Genomic DNA, 12384 nt, shown 5'->3' on the forward strand with positions numbered 1-12384 from the left:
CTGCCCCGGCCGGCCACGTGATGGTGCCTCAGTTTCCTCATCTGTAGAATAGGAGCAGTAGTGACTCCCAAGGCGAGGTGGTCCCATGGGATGAAGCTCTCTGACCTGGCGCTCTTGCTGCGCTACCTGCCCCTCCTCTTACCCACTCTGGCCACCCACCCCGAAGGAGTAGGGGGCTCCACACGTTGACGGGGTGGGGCCGGGGCTACGCAGAAATAAGAAAAGTGACAGCGGATTGTGGAGGCGCGAATCTGTCGTTGTATTAAAATTTTATAACACACATATAGAACACATTTTATGTGATATATCAATAAAATAAGGGCAGTCTATATTTAAAGTTTGAAAAGACCTACAACATGACGTTGGTCGACTGGCAGTGTGGCTCTGGATATGGGAACTTTTTTCTTCTTCCAAAGTGCGTTTTCTAGTTATTTCGTAGTGAGTGTGGACTGTTTGTAGGTGAGAATTGGCGCGGCTAGGCGGAGGAGAAAACCCTCCTGGTGAGGTCGGGAGTGTGCTGGCTGAAGCACTTTGGAGGTAATCAGGCGCTATCTATTCGAGGTTTAAACGCACCGACGTTTGGCAGGGCTCATGTTTCTAGCAGTTAACACCAAAGGGGTGTTCACACCTGTTTTAGCAAATGCCCATGGGTACAAGAGACCAGAAACAACCAGACTGTCTCCACTGGGACAATTAAATATGTGAGCTCTGTCACACACACCGGCGTGCTTTGCAGTCCATTAAAAAGAATGAGGCCCTTTGGTGTGTGAGATGAACAGTCTCCTGGAGTAGCATCTAGTGACAAGGCGTAAAACCGTGTGAAAAATGAGAGAGGCACCTATAGCTTCCAGCGTTAGATTCCACATAGCTTCCCCTGCATTGCAAAGATTAGCCCACACAACCCTCAGATGCAGGTGTGGTTACCCCCCTTCTACACAGGAGGAAACTGAGGCACAGGGAGGCCATGGAGTGGCATGTTGTTTTCTGGCACAATACACGAAAGACTGATACTGTGATGGAGTGTTCTGTGCTCTGTCTACACCGAGCTGGCTTTTAGATACTTGACGCTTAGTGTAGCAGTTAAGAGGTGGACTCTGGTTCAGATCTTGGCTCTGTCACTTACTGAGCAGGTGACTGTGCTTCTTTGTGCCTCAGTTTCCCCCACCATCAATGGACACAAAGGCAGCACTTCTCTGATAGTCTTGGTGTGAAAACTGATGTGTGAATACGTAAACAGCCCCGGCACTTGGCGAGACTGCGTGCTAGCCCGCCATCTGATTCCGCTCTCCGTTCTCCCCACAGACCTGTGAGGCAGTGTTGAGCACTGAGCAGAATTATCTGAGAGAGTCCCTACGTGGCTGGGCCAGGGGTCAGCTCTGGACCCTCTGGCTTAGCCCCCTCCCCAGGCAGGGGGTTCACAATTCTCAGGGGCTCAGTTCGCCCCCTGGCACAGTGTCTGGTTTGATGCAGGTCGATGTGTGAGCGTTCTGGGGCATGCCCTTGGGGGAATTCTGGATTTTCAGCCCCTCCATCCCCCAGGCTGCTCTCCATGCCACCTTTGGTCTTCTCCACACTTTTTCCAAGTGCCTCCAGTATTCTGGGGCTCAAAGATCACATCTGGAACAAAGAGCAGTCAATGCCTGCCCCCTCTCCAGCCTACCCTCCTGAGTCCAGCAGAGGGTGTCATCTGGGAGGGTCCTGAGGGGGGTTATTCAGGACCTCACCCACACGCAGCCTGTGTTGTTCTGAAACTGTCCTCCTCCCCGTGAACCTCCCTCCCTGTCTTGTTGTCCTCTCTCTCTTTTTGTTTGTCCCTGGGCAGTTCTGAGGGAATGAGGCAGACGGTTCCAGGCCCCGCTGCCCGCTCTGGAGACCATTGAGGCTCTGGGGACAAGGCTTCTTGCCTCTAGGGGTGAAGCAGCAGCCACACCCATGAGGGAAGGCGGACAAATGCCTTAAGAGAGACAGGCGGGAGGTCTGGGGGCCTGAGCCCTTTGCCCCTGAGGTGCCTGCGTTCCCTGCTTCCTGTCCCACCCTCCCAGCTCCCTCACTAGCTCTTCCAGGGTCCCTCCCACAAATTCTCGTTTCGGGGTCTGCTTTTGGGGGAACATCCCAGGTTAGTATTTTTCTGGGAGACAACTGTTAATTAGGCGGCACTTCCCCTGGGGTCTGGGGTGCTGGCGTGGCTGTGTTGACACAAGGACCAGGGAGGACCACTGTCACAGCAGAAAGCCCTCACCGGGAAGCCGCCACCCTCTCGTCCTGTCCAGAGCAGATGGCACCAACTGATGGTGGCCCCAGTGGGAGGCAAGTGGGTGACCAACATAGCCTGTCTCTGGGTGTTTTCAAAGGCCGTCCTTGTTCTTGGGGTCCATGGTGACAGCAAAGCAGCTGGTTCTTCCACAGTAGGAGCCGGGGCGTCAGCCTCCTTCACCTTCAGCCTCACTCTCCCAGCGTCTGCCTTGTTCTCAAACGCCTGGCTCACCTACTGCACGCAAAGGATACAGGCACCTGTTCCTGATGCCCTGTCTGGGGACTTGGGAGACAGACAGCCGGCGCCAGCCTCGAGGAGCCCTCTGTATCTCAGGAGGATCCTTTGTTCTTAATCAAGATGGGCCGCAGTGGAGGCTGCTGTGCTGTCGGCCCAAGAGATGATGAGGGGCACCCACAAAGCCCCTGCTTGGCCCTCTGCACGTGCCTGTCGGTGTGGGGCTTCCAGCAGCTCATTGTCCATCTTCACCCTGTTCTGAAGGGGCTGGACAGCTAATGCCACGTCTCCCAGGCCCTGCAGCCCTGATCCTGGGCGTGTGTCAGCAGGAGGAAGCCACAGCCCCACGGCTGGGTGCAACTCCTCTGATTCTGGCCTCCGGTCACTGTGAGGAGCTCTGTGGTGACTGCAGACCCCTCAGGTCTGACTGTGGCCATCAACCCTGCAGGACCCAGAGCCCAACAAGAATTTGGGCCTGGTGTGGCTCCTCCTGCCTGTCCCTTGCACCTGCCTGTCAAGTCCCCGCTGACTCAGTCTCCACAGGGATCGAGTCTCTCTGTCTTCAGTCAGGCACATGAGATTGCAAGCGGAGCTCAGCTGGAACCCCTGCCACCCCCGGGGAGTCCCTGACACCAGCCCATTCCCCTTGGGAGCAGCGGGGGTTTATTGCTCTGGACCGTTTGAGGAGAAGGCGCTGTCCGGATCCGCCTCTACATCTCAGCGACAGGGGCTCATGGGCCTCTGCAGTTCTCTGTCTCTCTGTGTCCTGCCATTTCTGTCTTGGGACCAAACGACAAACTGTGGCTTTGTCCACAGAGGGGTGGGCTTCCACACTGTAGCAGGCAGCATAGCAGCCTTCCCAGGTCAAAAGAATTTACTCGATTATTTTGAGGCTACACCTCCCAGAGTGGAGAGGGTCTGCTCTCTGAGGTCAGGCTGGTCTGGGTTCAGATTCCAGCCCAGGAATCCTGGTGTTAGCACCTCCCTGTGCATTGTTTACTGTGGTCCTGACACACCTCCGTGGGACACAATCAATGTCCCCTTTTCTGCCCTTCACTTATCGGAGCATCCTGCACAGCGCACCCCAAAGAAGCCTGGGTCACTTCCCGCCACCTGGGCCTGAAGGCTCTTTATTCTTATCCGGCGGGATCCAGAGGGCTCCTGGCCAAGACGGAGCCCCTGCCCTGTCCCCAGGACAACCACATCTTGTCTGTCTTGTGGACTCTTCCTTCTGCACTCGTCTGCCCATTTGAGTCGCCGCCCAGCCCAAGATGGCTGCCCTTGCCCTGGGACAGGAGAGTTGGTCAGTGTGTCCCAAAGGTGGCAGCAGGCTCTAACATGCTGCCAGGCTGAGAAACACTGGCCTGGATCGCGACACTGCTGCTCAGCACAGTGACGCACGGGCCACAGGCAAGAGTCCACTAGATGTCCACTGGCCTCAGCTGGACTTACTGAGTTCGGGCTGGGATGGGAGGGCTGGCGGTGCTGTTGGCCCCTGTGACCACGGCTGTCACGGTAGACTTCAGCCTTTGCCTTGGAGGGCAGCGGCCTGAGCCGTCGGGGTGTGCGCGGGAGCGCTCCGCAGACAGGCATGCAGGGTCAGCACTGGAGACTGTAGATGAAGGTGCGGCTCAGGAGCCGGAGAGCGATGCGGAACCCCTCAGGCCGCCAACCCGGAGGATCCTCCCTCCATTAGATGGCGGGCTTCTGGCTGCTCAAAGAAAAGCTTTCTCCTTGGCTCACCACTATCCAAAGAAGCAAACTTTGGTAAATTCAGACCATCCTCTCCCAAAATTGACCCAGGAGGAGACTTTACCTGGATTGGGATCTGACCAATATGTTCCCAGTCCCAGTACCAGACCAGGGCGTCCTGGGACCCCTCAGTTATGTGCTCAACACTCGGGGCGGGGGGTGGGATGCTGGGAGTGGTCTTCTGTTTTCACCAGAGGATGTGGTCTAATTTTGTGGGAAGTGGAACCTTTTCTTTCTACCAGTTCCAGGAGGAGTCTGGCGGATCGCATCCTGATTTACTCCAGTGCAACCTTGGGCTTGCTAGGCGCAGCTTGCAGTCAGCCAGCGGGCACCAGCAGGACCTTGTCTGCAGCGGGCGCCTCTTCTGCTTGGCTGGTACACGTTCTAATTGGTCAGGAGTCTGTTCTGATTGGTTGGGAACCTGTTCTGCTTGGTTAGTGTTCGTTCTGATTGGCTACTGTCTGTGCCATAGCAGCTGAAGCAATTGTATGTGTGACAGCACCACCCCTGGCCCCTCCTGACCTGGGACCTGTCTGCCCAGCCTGAAAGAGAGCACACTGAGGGTTCCTGTGTGCCAGTTGATGGTGAGGCACCTGAGGGGTCTTGGCTGAGGATGGTGTAAGCCCTGGCTGCATTGCAGGTGTTCTCGTTGTCATCTGTGTCTGTTGCTCTGACTTGGATCTTGGAGGGTCCTGCAAGGACAGAGGGGAGAAGAGTTGATAATCTCAACAAGTAACAACCAGCATGGCGATGTGAATTAATATAGAAATTTAAAAGTAAATGTGTACCCTTTCTATACCGATGATAAAACTGCTTCTTGGGGCTGGCCCTGTGGCCGAGTGGTTAAGTTTGCACATTCCACTTCAGTGGCCCAGGGTTTTGCCAGTTCAGATCCTGGGCACAAACATGGCGCCACTCGTCAGGCCACGCTGAAACTAGAAGGACCCGCAACTAAAATATATACAACTATGTACTGGGAGGACTTGGGGAGAAAAAGCGGGAAACGAAAAAGAAGAAGATTGGCAACAGATGTTAGTGCAGGTGCCAATCTTAAAAAAAAAAAAAAAAGAAACTGCTTCTCAAGTGATATAAGCTCTAGTTCAAACAATTCACCAAATTATTAGAATAATTTCCAAATGGCTTGTTCACTCTTTTCAGAAATCTTTAGGGCATCTTTTGACATGGCTGTCACCATGGGATCCTTGCCCCCATTAACATGACGCTTCAGGGGAGTGAGACTCTATTGAATGCCTAAGGGGGGGCTGTGGCTGTTTCCAGTGGTCCCATTGCTCCCAGGACACTTCTGACCTTCTCTTTCCCCTACTGTTGTTAGGGGAGTCCTGTCTGGACCTGGCCACCCTTCAGGAGCTGGGGCCGAGCACACAAGCCAGAAGGGGAGAAGTGGTGAGGGCGCTGGACAGAGGTGGAGGGGGCAGTGCGTCCTGATTGCTACAACCAAGCCTCTGGAATTTGGTCCATGGAGACAACCCCACACGGCCGTGTGCCTCACGTGGATGGTCAGGAGACCGCTGGTGCGGTGGGGAGCAGTGGTCTGTTGTGGGGTTACAGGCAGCAGGAGGATAGACAAGAATGGAGGAAAAGTGGAAGAAGGCAGAGGGGGAAGGAAACGCCACGTCAGAGCGTCCTCTCCTAGGAGATGCCCTGTAATTTTCATTTCACCATTTTCAGTCGCAGACAATTAGGACCCCACAGTGTCAGATTGGGAGCCATGGGTGCACGGACGTGTCAGTGCTGTCCACGAGGCCGTCGCAAGGCCAAGAGATGCTTCCCGAGAAGCGGTCCCTGGGCTGCTGCTGGGCGGCAGTGGGGCCGGAAGGACACGTGCCCCTCGACCCTTCAGCAGCAGCCAGCTGGAATGGAGCACCCCCGAACCAGACCCTTGTTTTCAGGAACGTGAACTGGAAAATACGAAGGGAACTGAGCAAGGAGAAAGGGAAGCTGAGCCAGGGTGTGTAGAGAGAAGCCATGCGTGGGAACAGCTGTGAGGGGGAGGAGGGGCTGGGAGGGGCCCCGTTACTGAGACGCAGAAACAGCAAACAGAAGGGACGCGCAGCCTGGAGTAAAGCAGCCAGTGGGCATCGCCTGTACTGTGCAGACCCATGGTCCCTGCACTTCCTCGGGCCTGGGGGACCCTGTTGCTCTACGGCCCCTGTTGGCGCATCTCTGTGGGGTCCTTCCTGCCTGTGGCCCTCCCCGGTGCCAGCTTTCTGAGTGAGCCCGAGAGAGGCTCTGCTGCTTGAAACAAACAGAAAGCCTCTGCAGCCCTTGAGCTGTGCCTTCTGGTTTCAGGGTGGGGACACCAAGCACTGGAGCCCAGGGCACGGACTCGGAGGAAGACTTTCTCTGCTGTTTGCACTTAGTTTCCCAGATCTTCATGTCTTCCCCAAATTTACTGCCGGGTGTCACCAAAACCTTCCATTGTTCTCATTAACCTGGGTGGGCTCCTTCCATCACAGACACCTGGGTAAATTCGGACTTGCCGTCTTTCTGGCCTGTCACCGCGATCATAATCTCCATTGGGTCCTTGACAGCATTCCCGTTCAAAGATGCAGCGTGAGAAAAAAGCGGCAAAACCTGACAGCGATGGAGACAGGTGCGGGCCACCGGGTGTGGTGCCACTCAGCACACACTTGGGTCTAGAGAAGGCCCAGCCCAGTGAGAACCCACTTTCCTACTTCCCCCCACACTCCAGTCACTGGGGAGTCTGAGGAAGGCGGCATCTGCGACAACTCGGGTGTCTCTGCTTTTGTGCTCATGGCCATCCTCCTCCTCCTCCTCCTCCTCCCTGTCCATAGAAAGCGCTTCAGTGGGACACGTGCTGCCCAGAGAGGTGACAGTCACCATTCCCTTGCAGCTGGATGTGCCACGTGACCACGTTCTCCAGGACGGGCCATGAAAAGCGATGGCTGCAGTTTCTGCACCACACTGCTTGGCGCGTGTGCACCTCCCTAGCCCCTTCCTTCTTCCCTCCTTAGGTGTGGAAATGCATCTGGATGGAACCTGCTTTGACTCTGTGAATGAGGGTGACTTCCCAGGGGAGGAGAGCAGGGAGGGAGGAGCCTGGGTCCTAAGTGAGACCCACTCAACTAAGGAGGGCTTCACCTGGGCCTCGGTCTCACTGGGAGAGGCGTAGCTGGGAGTCTGCTGGACAACACGCCCCAGAGATGTACAATCCGAGGGCGCATGGCATCACAGCTAATGACAACAGCTGACGTGTGCTGAGAACTGACCCAGAACCGGACGAACTTTAGCCCAACAGCAAAGGGAAGCCAGGGCTCCGAGGGCATTGTCACCAGGCTCACTAAGCGCCAGTGCTGAGGTTTGACTGCAGGCTGTCTGGCTCTGGGTCCTACGCTCTTCACATTTGAAGATTGGAGAGTCTGGAATAGCCTCGAGTCGTAGGATCTGCTCATTCTCTCTGCTTGGCCCCCACTTGCCACTTCCTGTCCCTCCACCGCACCTTCATCTCTGCTGCAGGCATCATGCCTTCTGCCCCGCAGAATGCAGGCACCTGCAGAGCCGGCCTGCTTATCACGCATCGCTGCAGCTAGTAGTTGTGGTAGAAACCATAACAATAATAATCATATTCTTCCACGTACTGCTGGCTACAGGCAGCCCTGGGAGTCTAGTGGTTAAGATTGGGCCCTGTCACCTTCCTACCCTGGGTTCAATTCCCAATCAGGGAACCACACCACCTGTCTGTCGTAGTCACACTGTGGGGGATGCATGTTGTGTGTGGCTGGGATGCTGAAAGCTCTGCCACTGGTATTTCAACTACCATCAGGGTCACCTGTGGTGGGCAGGTCTCAGTGGAGCTTCCAGAGTGAGACAGACTAGGAAGAAGCACCTGGCCACCCACTGCTGAAGAAACTGGCCATGAAAACCCTATGAATGGCAGCGGAGCACTGTCTGAGAGAGCGCTGAAAGGGAAGAGGATGGCACCGAAAGACCAGGTGGAACCTGCTGTCCGCAGGTTGCTAGGAGTCGGAACTGACTCAATGGCACTGACAACAAATTGCTGTCTACTCCGAGGTCAGAAGCTTGAAAATACCACACTGACCTGCTGGAGCTTCTGGGGCATCTTGGGAGGCCCCTCATTGGAAGGCATGCAATCAGCAATGAAAAGGAAGCCAAGGACACAGAGGACAGGCTTGGACAATGCCATGGGCCAGACTGAGTGCCGCCATTCGGTGTCCTGTTTCTCCTCTGGTCCCCAGAAAACAATGCCTCCCCCTCCCCCGTTCCCCTGCTATGCCCCGCCATGGCCTCAAGATGTTTCCAAACCCCTTCCTCTGGAGAGCGGAAGGCTGAGAGGTGGACACCGTGGCATCCGGGAGAGGCAGAGGCGGAGCAGATGCTTTCTCCCTAAACCCAAGAAACCGGAGAACTTTCTTGAGCCCTGAATGCATTGCATATTTAAACCTGTACCAAAACTAGGTCAAGATCTGGTCTACAAACTCTTTCTGGAAACAGCTTTCCCGTCCAACAAGAGGGAGTTTGTTAAACCACAGCCTGACCCCAGGATGTGGGACACAGCGTAGCTGTGAAAACTGAAGGGAAGGTGTTCGAGATTGTTTGTAAAGGGAAAGAAGCGGGTGGGAAAGCAGGATGGGGGCCGAATAGTGTTTGTAAAGGAAAAGCATGCAGGCACGTCTGTGTGGGCGCAGACACCTGTCTGTGTGGGACGAATAGAAAGCTCTAACTCGCTGTGTTAACTGGCGTTCCCTCTGGATTATGGAATTATGGGTGGTTTTTATTTTCTATATTTTCTAAATTTTTTTAAAAACCAGCAATGGCATATCATTAGAAAAAAACAATAGAGTTGTTGCCATTAAGTATGAGAGCTTGCATAATAAGATCTTCAAGTGCACGTTTCAAAATAAACCCCGTGCTGCCAAAGCAGAGTGTGCAAACCCAGCCACCGGGCCATGGGGCTGACCTGAACTTCTACTTTTTAAAAAAGAGTTATTTTAAAAAATCTTTCTGGGGCAGCCCTGGTATCCGAGCAGCTAAGTTTGTGTGCTCCATTTTGGCAGCCCAGGGTTCGCCGGTTTGGATCCTGGGCGCGGACATGGCACCGCTTATCAAGCCATGCTGAGGTGGCATCCCACATGCCACAACTAGAAGGACCCACAACTAGAATATACAACCATGTCTTGCGGCTTTGGGGAGGAAAGAAAAAATACAATAGATTGAAGTGATAACCTGAAATAAAGAAGAAAGGTCAAATTAAATAAAAAAAAAATTTCTTCCATAAGTTTTAAGAAATCTGATCTTGGAAGACAGCACTTGTGGGTGACATCCCTCCTCAGAGGTGGCTCTCAAGAGCCTGGGTCAGATACTGGCTGGGCTGGTAGGACCGGGGCTGGGCCAGGAGCCAGACGGGGCAGAGTCTGGGAGTCGAAGACAAATTTACCAAGTTTTGGACAAGTTTACCCTCACGTGCTGCTTGGCCCCTGGTGAGGCTTGCCAGGCCCCAACTGTGGAGGGTGCTCTGCTGTGCTGGGCTCTTGACTAACCATCCCCACCTGCCCAGCTATGGTCTGCAAGCATGCCAGTAGTGTCCTTACCTGGGTGGCAGACAAGCAGAGCAGAAACAGGTGGCTTCAGTCATAGCTGTGGGGGCCACTGCAGTCACAGAGTGGAGCATGTGATGGAGGCAGCTGGCTGTGCCATCCTGTCACCTCAGCTGCTGATGTCCTGCTTGCCCAAGGACTATGGACCTGCCCTCCAGGGCAGTGTCAGGTGGAGGTGCTGGGAAGCCAGCAGGCGCAGCTGGAGTGGCCTTGGAGGCCCACTAGGTGATACGGGCACAGGACAGTGGCTTCAGCTGGAGGTGTTTCTCAGCTGCCTGCTGGGAAGAGAGAGACTGGAACCCAGAGCCAGCGCTCACTCCTCTGAGCCGCCTCTTCAAAGTGAGGGTTACGGCTGCCAGCAGCGGACAGTCGGGCAGGGGGCGTATGAATGACCAGCTCCCTCAGCGAGGTGACCTGAGACCGTGTGAGACCGTGAGGGCAAGGCTGAAGCCGATACGCCTTTTCATGATCTAGTTTTGGGAGTTGTCACCGTCACTGTCACGACACAGCTCAGCCCCGTTCTACGAAGGAGGGGACTGCACAGGAGTGAGGACAACAAGAGGTGGATTTGGGGGGCCGTCTTGGAGGCCGGTGGCCACATCAGGAATGAAGTTTGTTGCTGAAGGGCAGGAAGAGGAGCTGACTACTCTCCTCCTCGTCCTGAGTTGCTCAGCCTTCCAGCAGAGTGTTGGGGTTGGCGGGAGATGGCGGTAACAACCACCTGGCAGTTGTGGGTTCCCCTTCCCGCTGTATTTCAAGCTTGACCCTATAACTCTGCCCCCTCTCCCACGGCCCGTGCTGAAAGCACAGAATATTGAAAGTTTATGGTGTTCTCTCAGAGCATTGTCCCCACTCCTCTTCCCATAGGGAAAAAACCCACAGACACACACCTTCCTTTAAAAAAGCATGAAAGAAAAAAGAAAATGATAGTGGATATTTCTTATTGATTTCTTATTGATAGTTCAGATAGTTTATGCAGAGACTCCTCACAGGCCCGGCAGAGCGAGAGGGACAGAAGGTCATCGCTCCAGGTCGTGGGGTTCAGGGGACCCCTGGGCGGCCCGCACTCCTGTTGTCATCTCCGTAAGGGGTGGTTGGAATGCGGCTGTCCTGACCCCCCCTCGCAGGAGCAGGACTGACTTAGGCTTAGGGCCCTGGGAAGCAGGGCGCTACCTCCCAGAGGAGAGGATGTGGTGGGGGTCCTCACCCACTGGGAATCTTAGCACACCAGCGCTCCTCTCTACATTCAAAGTCGGTTCTGGTTCTGAGAAAAGCGCAACCTCTGAGCTGTTGGCACCCTCACTTTCCCAGTGGGAGACGCAACATGCTTACTTGCCTCACTTCGAGTCCTGTGGACTCCCACCCCGTTGGGTCCACGGGAACTCCGTGCTCCTGGGTATTGTGGACGCTATAAGTGAACGGGCAGCCAGGAATGACCGACACCGTGCATATCCGCTCTGCTCACCGTACACTCCATTGTCTCATCAGACTTCACTTAAAAACGTAAGTGTAAAGATAAAATAATTCAGAATTTCGAGATGGCAACAGTGTTGCACTGAACCACGTGGGCCCAGGTACAAGGCAAGCATGTTATAGAAGCTGCTGTGCCTGCGTGTGTCATGAGGACATGGTATGCAGACAGGGCGGCAAGGGGCTCAGAGACCCTGGCCGCACGGCTGACTCCTGCAGGTGCTGTCCCAAGAGCCTGTCCTCAGCAGGGCCGGGTGAGGGCTGGTTGCACAGGCCGTGGTCAGGACTGCCCGCCCGCGTTAAGGGAGGTTCTGAGGCTGCCCAGGCTTGGTGGGAAGGGCGGCGGCCCCAAGGGACATGCACCCACACACCTTGCATCCCTGACCTCACACCTCCTTCTCAGGGCAGCTGAGTCTGTGCAGAGAAAGCAGTGGGTCTGCCCAATCTCTGAATTTGGATCCCAGGCCCCTTTGCCTTCCCTCGTCCAGCACTGAAGACATGGAAGACGTGGGCGTGGAAAGCTGTGCAGGGAGAGAATAACAAGGAGGGAGGGACTTGCATTCTCAGCCATCCTCTGTGCCAGATTCTGCCTGTGCTTACTCGACTTTGAACATCAAACCAAAAGGCTGGGGTTACAATTCCCATTTTATAGATTAGAAAACAGGCACAGAGAGGTTGAGTATCTTGCCCTAGGTCACACAGCTGGTGAGGGTGGAGCTGAGAATCAGGCCCACTATGGTCTGATCTGGAGTCCAAATGCTGTGCACCATGAGATGCTGACCCTGAGGGGACAGCAAGGAGAGAGTGAGAGAGACCAGATGCCCCACACTGAGCCAGGCACACGTATGTGCACACACACATGTGCACACATCCCTCCCTGGCTTTCACCTCTGAGGCTACGGACGTCGGAGGAATCAGGAGAGGATCCTGGAGAAGCCAAAGGTGGAGAGTGGGGGGCCTATTAGGAAAAATACTTCCCAGGAGACCAGAGAATACCATTCCCTGATGAATCTGTCTCAAATCCTACATTTCCCCCGGGCCAGGACTCGATTCTCCAATAACCTAACCAAAAGGACT

Source organism: Equus caballus, chromosome 3, assembly GCF_041296265.1.
Source record: "Equus caballus isolate H_3958 breed thoroughbred chromosome 3, TB-T2T, whole genome shotgun sequence".
Classification (NCBI taxonomy): domain Eukaryota; kingdom Metazoa; phylum Chordata; class Mammalia; order Perissodactyla; family Equidae; genus Equus; species Equus caballus.